We start from the raw sequence: 13,170 nt of genomic DNA on the forward strand, positions 1-13,170 counted from the left end.
TCGCTATGGACTTTAAAATGACTGACAATATGGAAAAGCGTTAATGAAAGAGTTGTTTATGGTACTAAGGAGCTCAGTTTAAAAAGAGAACTTAATATCTCTGATTATGCTCTCTCAACAGAAATAGATATATTCAAATCTGAAAAGCAGCCAGAGTATTTTAAGTTGAATGGAAATACTCAGCAGGTGAGGTTGCATCTGTGGAGAGAGAGAGACACAATTAATGTTGCATATCTAAGACTTGAAACTGATGACTTGTAGTTGGTGTGCAATATTAACTCTGGTTCTCTCTTAGCGGATGCTGCATGGTTTTCTGAGTATTGGACACGTATTTCTCTTTAGCATTGCAACAATAAATATTTGCATTGATTCAGTTCAGACTGTTTAAAGCACAAACTGTGACACAAAGTAAATTCTGTAAATCATTGGGTTGTATTAATATGTGGATAAAAGAAAACAAAGAAAAGATAGAAAATAGCTAGGAACTAAATTACTGATTCAAAGTGAAGAATGATTCTACTCAAGGAACTTAAAAAGGATATGTAGAATTTTAATAATATCATGATAATATGTTTATTTTGAGGTGCTATATCTTAACATACAAGAAGGTGGACACCAAATTTCATCCTTCAGGAAATTAGTTTTATCTTCTACAAGCCAGATCAACATCTACCAATGGTCTTTGATTTACTCAGCCAATTCACGATCCAAAACAGTTAATCAATGATCATATTGCATCAACTTCCCAGATCTGAACAGATTGTTTTTGGGGTGTAATGTGTCGGTGGTGCATGATAAAACCATGAATGCACCATGGGCCCCTGATTCAAGGAAAATAATCATCAACAATGTTCTTTCATATGTATATAATCAAGATGTTATATCTATTATTACATAGCTAAAATGGGAAGTTACTAAACTAATTAATTTGTGAAATAAATAGTATATCCTGAATTTTTTAATTAAGCAAATGCCTCTATACTTAATTTACCAAGAAAGACTGTGCTCTGATGTAATTTTTGCATGGATAAAGATTTATATAAATCACTGAATGTCAGCATGTACTCGTAATTGACAATTTCATGAAAACAAAAATGGACGACAACTCATACTGCATTGTTTAAATAGAATTCACTGGATCTTGGTTATTCATAGAATCATGATGGTAGAAATAGAGATCATTCAACCATTTGAGGTTATGCTGCTTCTCATCACAGCAGTCTCCTTTCAGTTCATTTGCTCCACTCTTTACCAATGGCTCTGCCAATCATTCATCCTCAAGAGCCCACGCATTTTCAAAGGTGATGACCTCAGTACCAGGGCTCTTCTAATTGGGAAATGGGGCCTTGATCAGGCATTCGGGAACTAAGGGCAATGCCACTTGAGTTTTGAGTACTGTCCTGACCTGATCAGAGAGTTAACGAGTTTCGATAATGAGAGATGAACCTGGCAGCAAAAGATTATTTAATCAGCACCAGAAAATAAAAATTGTGTCAACAGGTCTGGAAATTCCGAAGCATAGTATCACTATCTTTTATCCCCCCAAAACAATACATTTTTAAACGAGTGTGAAAAATTGAAGAGTGAATAAAGGATATGCCAAAAGATTGATGCATTGTATATTGAGCCTGAAAACTTCATTACCACCCAAACGCTTCAAGGCACTAATAAAGTTCCTTACATTATTTTGGTATAGGATTGGTCAGGTAGTGAGTGAGGGAAAAGAAATCATCAGATATTAGAGACCACTGGATGGCGATGTGTTGGGAGGTTACCAGAGATCAATACACTGTAGTGTGGCAAACTGAAGCCCTGATCAGGCAGTCAGGAATTCCTGGCTGGACCCTTGGAGAGTGCTCAAGACCCAAATGAATTGGCTGGGGAATATAAAAGGTTGGGGATGTGGGAAGGCAGTTCAAATGTTTGGTGCCTTGAGGAGGCAAGGGAAAGAATCAAAGAAAATTAACTAAGTTGTGGGGTTTAATATGAGTGATTCCCCCAGCAGAGAGGAGTGGTATTACGATCTAAGTTTGACAGAGGTTGTGATGGTCATTCATCCAAACACAATGAATGTATTTCCTGTGAAATACTGTAAGGGAATGTTGCATGGGCAATGGTATCATCTGGTAGCACCTAATGGAACTTATGTTAAATCTGCAAATCTGGGCAAGTTTTTTCGGCCATTATTGCCCAGAAAAATTCCAGGTATATAGCATTGGCAAAGGTGCATTCATCTCCGGCGGTGGGGAGTGACTTGTCAGATGCCTAGCAATGAAAGAAAAAGTATTGCTTTATAGATACATATCAACGTTTTTTTTCAGAAATACCTCTGTACACTGCACCTGATTTTAATTAACAGTAAATGCATTTACTCTTAAACAAAGTTATAACCATATAACAATCACAGCACGGAAACAGGCCATCTTGGCCCTCCTAGTCCGTGCCGAACCCTTAATCTCACCTAGTCCCACCTACCCGCACTCAGCCCATAACCCTCCACTCCTTTTCTGTTCATATACCTATCCAATTTTACCTTAAATGACACAACTGAACTGGCCTCTACTACTTCTACAGGAAGCTCATTCCACACAGCTATCACTCTTTGAGTAAAGAAATACCCCCTCGTGTTTCCCTTAAACTTCTGCCCCCTAACTCTCAAATCATGTCCTCTAGTTTGAAACTCCCCTACTCTCAATGGAAACAGCCTGTTCACGTCAACTCTATCTATCCCTCTCAAAATTTTAAATACCTCGATCAAATCCCCCCTCAACCTTCTATGCTCCAATGAATAGAGACCTAACTTGTTCAACCTTTCTCTGTAACTTAATTGCTGAAACCCAGGTAACATCCTAGTAAATCGTCTCTGCACTCTCTCTAATTTATTGATATCTTTCCTATAATTCGGTGACCAGAACTGCACACAATATTCCAAATTTGGCCTTACCAATGCCTTGTACAACTTTAGCATTACATCCCAACTTCTGTACTCAATGCTTTGATTTATAAAGGCCAGCGTTCCAAAAGCCCTCTTCACCACCCTATCTACATGAGACTCCACTTTCAGGGAACTATGCACAGTTATTCCTAGATCTCTCTGTTCCTCTGCATTCCTCAATGCCCTACCATTTACTCTGTATGTTCTATTTGGATTATTCCCGCCAAAATGTAGAACCTCACACTTCTCAGCATTAAACTCCATCTGCCAACGTTCCTCTAACCGGCATAAATCTCCCTGCAAGCTTTGAAAATCCACCTCATTATCCACAACACCTCCTACCTTAGTATCATCGGCATACTTACTAATCCAATTTACCACCCCATCATCCAGATCATTTATGTATATTACAAACAACATTGGGCCCAAAACAGATCCCTGAGGCACCCCGCTAGTCACCGGCCTCCATCCCGATAAACAATTATCCACCACTACTCTCTGGCATCTCCCATCTAGCCACTGTTGAATCCATTTTATTATTATGCACCCAATTTTCACCAAAATCAGAAATTAATTTAAACTATTACTGATGGTGGCATCTAACTTAAAAAGGGCTCCATAGTTTTCTATTGAACAGTACAAGAGAATCAAAGATAAAATGCTGGAGGAACACAGCAGGCTGGGCAGAATCTATGGAAAAGAGTAAACAGTTGACCTTTCGGGCAGAGACACTTCACAAGGTCCTGATGAATGTTCTCAGCTCGAAACGTTGCCTGTTTCCTTTTATCCTAGATGTGGCTTGGCCTGCTGAGTTCCTCCAGCATTTTGTGTGTGTTGCTTTGGTTTTCCGGAATCTGCATGTGCGGCAGGCATACACTCATTGGGCAGGCAGGAGGAGTCAGTTGGGAAAGAAAATGGTTTGGTCCAACGATGATAATTCCTGCACAGACTTGACCCTAGCATCTCAGTATTTTCATTTTTGTTTGCAATGTAAACTTTACTCAAGTGTTATGTCCAGCAGGTAATTTACAACAATGATCACCTATGTGGTTATTTTCTAAAATAAGTGTTATCAGTGTGCAGATAACAATGGGAGGGGCAACACATCTTCAGTATCCCTTTTTACCTGAAAGTGCAGTTGCGAGTCAAAGTATGAATGTGGTGCTTGCTATCAGTGAATTCCAGGAATCAAAAAGAATGATAATAAAAACATTAGATCTATTTTGGAATGATGTGGAACTTGGACAGGAATTTGAAAGAGATGGCATTACTATAAATCTGCGGCCTTTACCTTCAATTGTGGAAAGAAAATCATTGTTTTTTGTAAATCAGTACTTCACACAATTGAACTCTCCTGATATCCTCAAATCCATACTCATCTATTTGTATAATGTAACATTTTACATTATTTCTGTGATATTAATTATCTCCTCTATCTTTAACTTGATATTTTCCTCAGAGTTCATTCCTCCTGTACCCTTTCTAATATATGTTTATCTTGCTTTAAGTGAATCTGCCTAGGAATTGTAAAAGCATACCATAATACTTACAAATTCATGCCATGGTTTCCATTTATATTACTCATTTAATAATTTCAGGAACTCCAAAGCAAAATACTGAAGATACTAGAAATCTGAAATGCTGCAAATGGACAGCAAACAAGGAAGGACTTGCAGAGGGAGAAACTGGGCTAAAAAGTTAAGGTTGTCATTAAAAAGACTTAATGTTAACTCCATTTTTCTTTTTCTCTCTCTCTCTCTCTCTCTCTCTCTCTCTCTCTCTCTCTCTGCGTTTCCTGCTTGACCTGCTGTGGACAGCATTTATTGTAATTATTTTATTGTACAAAGTTGCACGTTAACATTCCCTTTTCAAAGGTGTTGACACTTGCACACCTATATACTTAGTTTCTAAGCCAAGGCACTGGCTTTCAACATGTATATTTTAGCCCAAAATTTAGAATTAAAAAATAACTAGCATTTATACAGAACCCTTTATTCTGGTGCCATTACTGTTAATATTTGGACATCAGAGCAGGTTTACTTTGTTCAGTTAAGCAATTGTATACAGGGAAACATCTATGACTGATCTTTCATTTTTGGGAAACCAAGAGTAGAATTTGGGAAAACAATACCAACATTTAGGACAGCTGGAATAGAGGTGTAATAGGGAGGGAGAACATGCATTTATAGTGTTGTAAGATCACTCATCACACTCCACAAGGACTGACACTGACAACTGTAAATAACTATATTTTATTTGAAATCAATGGGAATTTTCTTTGTACAGAACATTACACAGCTGGAACAAATGCAGCAACACTTGGAACGGTGAGTCAGATTGACGGTTGAAAGAAGCTTTCCTGGTTCAGTGATCTATTCTGTGCCACAAGCTAGGGGCTGAGCATAAACTGTTTTCCAATCAAGCTCGCCCTAGCAGAAAATTGTGCTTTCCCTGCCCTTAGCCCTCACTGAATTACAAACGTATTCTTATTTAAAAAATAATGTTTCATTAAAAATTAAACACTGTCAATTATTTGCATTTGGCAGAGCAAAGTCTTCAACATTTGCTGAAGTACACAATTCCTTAATTTGAAGTTTATTCAGACATTCATTGTGGTTGTAGAATAATGCACAACCAAGGCACAATAGAACAGAAGTCAACAAACAAGCTTCTTCTGCCCTCCCCCTTCCCTGAAAACATTGTGAGACTGACTGATCTGAATTCTAGTTTCTTTACCCCACAGCTTTTTAAGGAATATATATGTAATTATTAATTGGAAATGACCAAATTGCCCCTATATAATTTGTGAAAGAGCTCCAGTCTTTCACCACCTTTTCACGTAGGGTGGGGTGTCCGGTCTTCAGTTTTCCATCAAAAGAACAAAATACTCCCTCTGTTTAAAATCATGAAAAGACAAATCAATTCTCCAGTAGCTCACTGAATACATGTTACTTTCTGAAATCTCTTCCTGTAATTTAACCTTTGGAATATAGGTATCATAAAATGACAGTGCACTTGTACCAAAGTTAATAGATTATTCTTAGTGTGTGGTGCCCAGAACTGTTCATGGTGTTCCAATGTCATCTAATTAGAGCATTGCACAGGAATAGCTAACTTAAAGCTTCTTGTATTCCACTATCTAAAAACAGCTGGAATAAAGGACTTGTTGTTTTCTATGTCTATGAACCTGGAACCTCAGGTTTCATTGGAACTCTATTGCTTCAAGCATTTTACCATTCAGTTGTGATGTTTTGTCCTTTGAGTGTTGGTGCATGGCAACGTGGTTAAGGCATTCGTCTAGTTATCTGAAGGTCACTAGTTTGAGGCTTGGCTGAGGCTGCGTGTGTGTCCTTGAGCAAGGCACTTAACCACACATTGCTCTGCGACGACACCAGTGCCAAGCTGTGTGGGTCCTAATGCCCTTCCCTTGGACAACATCGGTGGTGTGGAGAGGGGAGACTTGCAGCTTGGGCAACTGCCGGTCTTCCATAAAAACTTGCCCAGGCTTGCACCCTGGAAACTTTCCAAGGTGCAAATCCATAGTCCATCGAGACTAACGGAGGCCTACACACCTACCTACCTTTATCCTTTGAACATTCATAATGGACAAGCATATTTATTTTTGACAATGAATTATAATTTCTAGAGTTGTGCCTTTTCATTCATCTGCAGTAATACTTCATCATTTTAGCTTTCCATCTACAATGGTTATAACACTGGTACTATTAGAACATTCACAAACTTGCATGGCAAATTTCTATCATGTCATAATAGTCATATATAAATAATATAGAGGACAATTGTTACTTAAGGCAGTTGGGGATATAATCCATTATCCAACTTTCCACAAGCTCAATTGTAGCTCATTTATGAGAGTTTGCTCAAATGCTACTTTGCAGTGCATATAAGTAAAATGTGAAGTTATTCTTTGGATATAAGAAACAATGCAGATGCTGGAAATCTGTAATGACACACAAGTTGCTGGAGTAACTCAGAAGGTCATGCAGCATCTGTGGTGGGAAATGAACAGTTGACATTTTTGGCTTTGATTGAGGGACGACCACGTAAGCGTGTGGACGTTAGTGAGTTGGCAGAGCCAAGAGTTTAAAAGCAGACAGCTTTATAGAGCAGGTGCCAGAGGAGAGGTAGATGGAGTAGGAGGGCTTTGGCTCAATGGGTTTCGGTGATAACAGGTCAAGGTGAGTTAGGCTACCTGTGAAGAATAGAAACAGGAAGTATGTCTGTGAGGCCGGTGTTCTGTGCTGAGTGTCAGATGTGCGAAGTCTGAGAGACTCCCAGGCTCCCGGAAGGCCACATCTGCACCAGGTGTGCCGAGCTGCAGCTCCTCAGGGACCGTGTTAGGGAACTGGAGCTGCAGCTCGATGACCTTCGTCTGGTCAGGGAAAGTGAGGAGGTGATAGAAGCTAAAGGCAAGTAGTCACACTGCGGCCTCAGGAGATAGAGAAGTGGGTAACGGTCAGGAAAGAGAAGGGCAAGAGTCAGATACTAGATAGTACCCCAGTGGCTGTCCCCCTTAGCAATAAGTACTCCTGTTTGAGTATTGTTGGAGGGGGAATGGCCTACTTGGGGGAAGCAACAGTGGCTGTGCCTCTGGCACAGAGTCTGGTCCTGTGAATCAGAAGGGATGGCAGCAGTGATAGGGGACTCTATAGTTAGGGAGCCAGACAGGTGATTCAGTGGATGCAGGAAAGAAACACCAATGGTAGTTTGCCTCCCAGGTGCCAGGGTCTGGGATGTTTTTGATTGCGTCCACTATATCCTGAAGTGGGAAGGTGAACAGCCAGAGGTCATGGTACATATTGATACCAATGACATAGGTAGGAAAAGGAAGAAGGTCCTGAAAACAGGCTACAGGGAGTTAGGGAGGAAGTTGCAATGTAGGATCTCAAAGGTAGTAATATTGGGATTACTGTCTGTGCCACACGACAGTGAGTGCAGGAATAGAGTGAGGTGGAGGATAAATGCTCAGCTGAGGGATTGGAGCGGAGAGCAGGGATTCAGATTTCTCAATCGTTGGGACCTCTTTTGGGGTAGCTGTGACCTGTACAAAAAGGACAGATTGTACTTGAATCTAGGGGGGGGTCCAGTATCCTGGCAGGGAGGTTTGCTAAGGCTACTGGGAAGATTTTAAACTAGAATTGCTGGGGGGGTGGGAATCAAACTGAAGAGACAGAGGAAGGAGTGATTGGTGCACAAATAGAGAAAGCTTGGAGACAGTGCGAGAGGGAGCATAGGCAGGTGAGAGAGAAGGGATGTACTCAGACCGATGGTTTGAGATGTGTCTATTTTAATGCAAGAAGCATCATGAACAAAGCAGATGAGCTTAATGCGTGGATCAATACTTAGAGTTATAATGTTGTGGCCATTACAGAGACTTGGATGACTCAGGGACAGGAATGGTTACTTAGAGTGCCAGGCTTTAGATGTTTCAGAAAAGACAGGGAGGGAGGCAAAAGAGGTGGTTTTGTGTCACTGCTGATCAGAGATAGTGTCATGGCTGCAGAAAAGGAAGAAATCATGGAGGGATTGTCTCTGTGTGTGGTAGTTAGGAAAAGGAAGGGGTCAATAACTCTACTGGGTGTTTTTTTATAGACAACCCAATAGTAACAGGGACATCAAGGAGCAGATAGGGAGAGATATTCTGGAAAGGTGTAATAATAACAGAGTTGTCGTGGTGGGAGATTTTAATTTCCCAAATATTGATTGGCATCTCCAAAGAGCAAGGGATTTAGATGAGGTGGAGTTTGTTTGGTGTTTTCAGGAAGGTTTCCTGACACAATATGTAGATACACCTACAAGAGGAGAGGCTGTACTTGATCTGATATTGAGAAATGAACCTGGTCAGGTGTCAGGTCTCTCAGTGGGAGAGCATTTTGGAGATAGTGATCACAATGCTCCTTTACCATAGCATTGGAGAGGGATAGGAACAGACAAGTTAAGAAAGCGTTTAATTGGAGTAAAGGGAAATATGAAGGTATCAGGCAGGAACTTGGAAGCATTAATTGGGAACAGATGTTCTCAGGGAAATTTTACAGAAGAAATGTGGCAAACATTCAGGGGATATTTGTCTGCATAGGTACATTCCAATGAGACAGGGAAGTGGTGGAAGGGTACAGGAACCATGGTGTCCAAAGACTGTTGTAAATTTAGTCAAGAAGAAAAGAAAAGCTCATGAAAGTTTCAAAAAACTAGGTAATGATAGAGAATAGGATCAATCAAGTGTAACAGTGTGTATGGAACCAGAGGAGATAGCAAAGATACTTAATGAATACTTTGCTTCAGTATTCACTACGGAAAAGGATCTCGGCGATTGTAGGGATGACTTACAGCAGATTGAAAAGCTTGAGCATATAGACATTAAGAAAGAGGATGTGCTGGAGCTTTTGGAAAGCATCAAGTTGGATAAGTTTCCAGGACCAGGTGAGATGTATCCCAGGCTACTGTGGGAGGTGAGGAAGGAGATTGCTGAGCACCTGGCAATGATCTTTGCGCCATCAATGGGGATGGGAGAGGTTACGGAGGATTGGAGGGTTGCAGATGTTGTTCCCTTAAAAGGGAGTAGAGATAGCCCAGGAAATTATAGGCCAGTGAATCTTACTTCAGTGATTGTTAACTTGATGGAAAAGATCCTGAGAGGCAGAGTTTATGAACATTTGGGGAGGGATAACATGATTAGGAATAGTCAGCAAGGCTTTGTCAAAGGCAAGTCGTGTCTTATGAGAATGATTGAATTTTTTGAGGATGTGACTAAACACATTGATGAAAGTAAAGCAATAGATGTAGTGTATATGGATATCAGCAAGGCATTTTATGAAGAACCCCATGCAAAGCCTATTGAGAAAGTAAGGAGGCATGGGATCCAAGGGGACCTTGCTTCGTGGATGCAGAATTGGCTTGCTCACAGAAGGCAAAGAGTGGTTGTAGATGGGTCATATTCTGCATGGAGGTTAATGACCAGTGGTGTGCTTCAGGGATTTGTTCTAGGACCCCTTCAGGATTATTTTAAATGACCTGGATGAGGAATTGGAAGGATGGGTTAGTAAATTTACTGAAAATGCAAAGGTTGGGGATGTTGTGGATAGTGTGGAGGATTGTCAGAGGTTACAGTGGGACATCAAGAGGATGCAAAACTGGGCTGAGAAGTGGCAGATGGAGTTCAACCCAGATAAGTGTGAGATGATTCATTTTGGTAGGTCAAATATGATGGCAGAATATAGTATTAATGGTAAGACTCTTGGCAGTGTGGAGGATCAGAGGGATCTTGGGGTCTGAGTCCATAGGATTGAGCAGATTGACTCTTTGGTTACGAAGGCATATGATGCATTGGTCTTCATCAATTGTAGGATTGAGTTTAAGAGTCGAGAGGTAATGTTACAGCTTTATAGGACCCCTGGTCAGACCCCACTTGGATTACTATGCTCATTTTTGGTCACCTCTCTACAGGAAGGACATGGAAACTATAGAAAGGATGCAGAGGAGATTTACAAGGATGTTGCCTGGATTGGGGGGCATGCCTTATGAGAATATGTTGAATGAACATTTGGAGAGGGATAATATCAGAGGTGACCTGATAGAGACATGTAAGATGATGAGAGGCATTGATCTTGTGGCTAGTCAGAGGCTTTTCCCCAGGGCTGAAATGGTTAACATGAGAGACCACAGTTTAGGGTGCTTGGAAGTAGGTACAGTGAAGATGTCAGGGGTATGTTTTTTATGCGGAGGGTGGTGAGAGCGTAGAATGGGCTGCCGGCAACAGTGGTGGAGGTGGATATGATAGGGTCTTTTAAGAGACTCCTAGATGGCTACATGGAGCTTAGAAAAGTAGAGAGCTATGGGTAGCCATAGGTAAGTTCTAAGTAAGTCCATGTTTGGCACAGCATCAAGGGCCGAAGGGCTTATATATTGTGCTGTAGGGTTTCTATGTTCCATGTTTCTATGGAAACCGGAAAGAAAGAGGGGAGAATCTTATTTAAAAGATTGGGAAGGGGGTGTGGAGCAAGAGCTGGCAAGTGATAGGTGAGAACTGGAGAGTGGGAATGATGTAAGAAGCTGGGAAGTGATAGCTGGAAGTAACAAAAGGCTGAAGAAGATGGAATAGTAGACCATGAAATGAAAGGGAGGAGGCAAACCAGAAGAAGGAATGCATGGCTGATGTGCAAACCAATACGGCAGGAGGGGGGATATGGAGAGGGTTGTGGAGTCACTGGGATAAGTGAAAGCAAAAAGGAGACATGGGAGTGGTTACTGTAACTTGGAGATATCAGTGTTCAGACCATCAGGTTGTAGACTAACAAATTGGAATATAGGTGCTCTTCCATTATTTTCTGTCACTTCTTTGAAAAAAATTAGATTTATCAGGCATAATTATGCTTTTTAAAGCCCTAATATCCTGATCAGTATAAAAATAATCAGATAACTCTACCTTTAGTTAGATTAAACCAGCAATTTTCTGAAATAGATGCCAAGTCAAAAAGATGATAATTCTGGGGGGTGGTACTCTCATCTTTTTAATGTAATAGACTGATTTTTACTGACTTATATAAAGATACTCAATTCAGAAGAACTCTGGAAGGTCATCTACAATGGTCTTCTCTACTTCCAGTATAATCATATAATGAAATCCACCTAGTTCTAATGCTTCACCACTCCTCAGTCAAATAATTTTCTGCACAGTGATTATGTGATTTCAATTTATGCTTGTAGTGTAACAGCTAGTGTAAAACTTCACATTGCCGGTAATCAGGGCTGATTTCTCACCATTATCTGCAAGTTGTTTGTACTTTATCCCCATGACTGTGTGGGACTCTGCCGGGTGCTCTAGATCGGTAAGTTGCGGGCATGCCATTTTGGAGTCGAAAGCATAGTGATACTTGCAGGCTGTTGCCAGCACAACCTCAGACTGTGTGGTCATTGATACAAAAGACACATTTCAGTGTATGTTTTGATGTTTTGATGTGCATGTGACAAAATAAAACTGTTCTTTAATCTTGATTCAATATTAAGTTCATTGGAATACCCAGCATTCAATCTTCTTCTTGTATAAATATTTAGTTTCCATGATGAGGTTCTTTTACACTTTTGTTTCTTAAAATTATAAACTTATTCTTTATTTTATTCACTGTAATTACTGTTATGATATTTTTATTTTTTTTTACTTTGACAGACTTATTCAGGTTTCCTTTGGGGATGGTGAGAATGATTTTGAGCTGAAATTAGTATTATCTAAACTAAATGGTGTTTTGTTCTTTTTAAATATGAGATTGAACTTGATCAAACTCAGTGCCCACTTCATTTGGTACACCTGTGCTTGTTAATGCACTATCTAATCAGTTAATCATTTGGCAGTAACTCAGTGCATAAAAGCAAGAAGTTCACTTGTTCGGATGAAACATCAGAACTGGGAAGAAATGTGATCTAGGTGACCATCACCATGGAATAATTGTTGGTGCCAGACAAGGTGGTTTGAGTAGTTTAGAAACTGCTGTTCTCCACACAGTTTACAGAGAATTGTGAGAAGAATATGGAACATCCAGTGAGCAACAAATCTGTGGGTGGAAGTGCCTTGTTATTGAGAGAGGTCAGAGGAGAATGGCCAGACCGGCTTAGTTGACAGGAAGGTGACCGTAACTCAAATAATCATGGTGGTGCACAGAAGAGCATCTCTGCATACACAGCATGTTGAACCTTTAAATGGCTAGGCTACAACAGCAGAAGTCCACAAACATACAGAAATACACCCTGGGGCCAGTTTATTAAGTACATGTTGTACCTAATAAAGTGGCCACTGAGTATATTAAATAACCACACACCATTAGATGATTTTCTAAAACTGACTTTATTGCTAAACCTGTTATATGTAGGTTCAAAACTTTTGCAATGAGTAGTATTTAGTTCATGACCATAAGATATAGGAGAAAAATTAAGTCATTCAGCCCATTGAGTCTGTTCCACTATTCAATCATAGCTGATTTATTTTCCCTCTTAACCCATTTTCCTTGCTTTCTCCCCATAATCTTTGATGCCTTTACTAATCAAGAACCTGTCAGCCTCTGCTTTAAATATACCCAATGTCTTGACTTTCACATCCATTTATGCAATAAATTCAAATTCACCACCCTCTGTTCTAAATACACAACCTTGTACTCTGGTCCTCTGGTCCTAGAGTCGTTCACTGTTGGAAACTGCTCTCCACCTCCAGTCTATCAAGTCTCTTC

The sequence above is a fragment of the Hypanus sabinus genome, chromosome 25 (genome assembly GCF_030144855.1).
Source record: "Hypanus sabinus isolate sHypSab1 chromosome 25, sHypSab1.hap1, whole genome shotgun sequence".
In the NCBI taxonomy this organism is placed as follows: domain Eukaryota; kingdom Metazoa; phylum Chordata; class Chondrichthyes; order Myliobatiformes; family Dasyatidae; genus Hypanus; species Hypanus sabinus.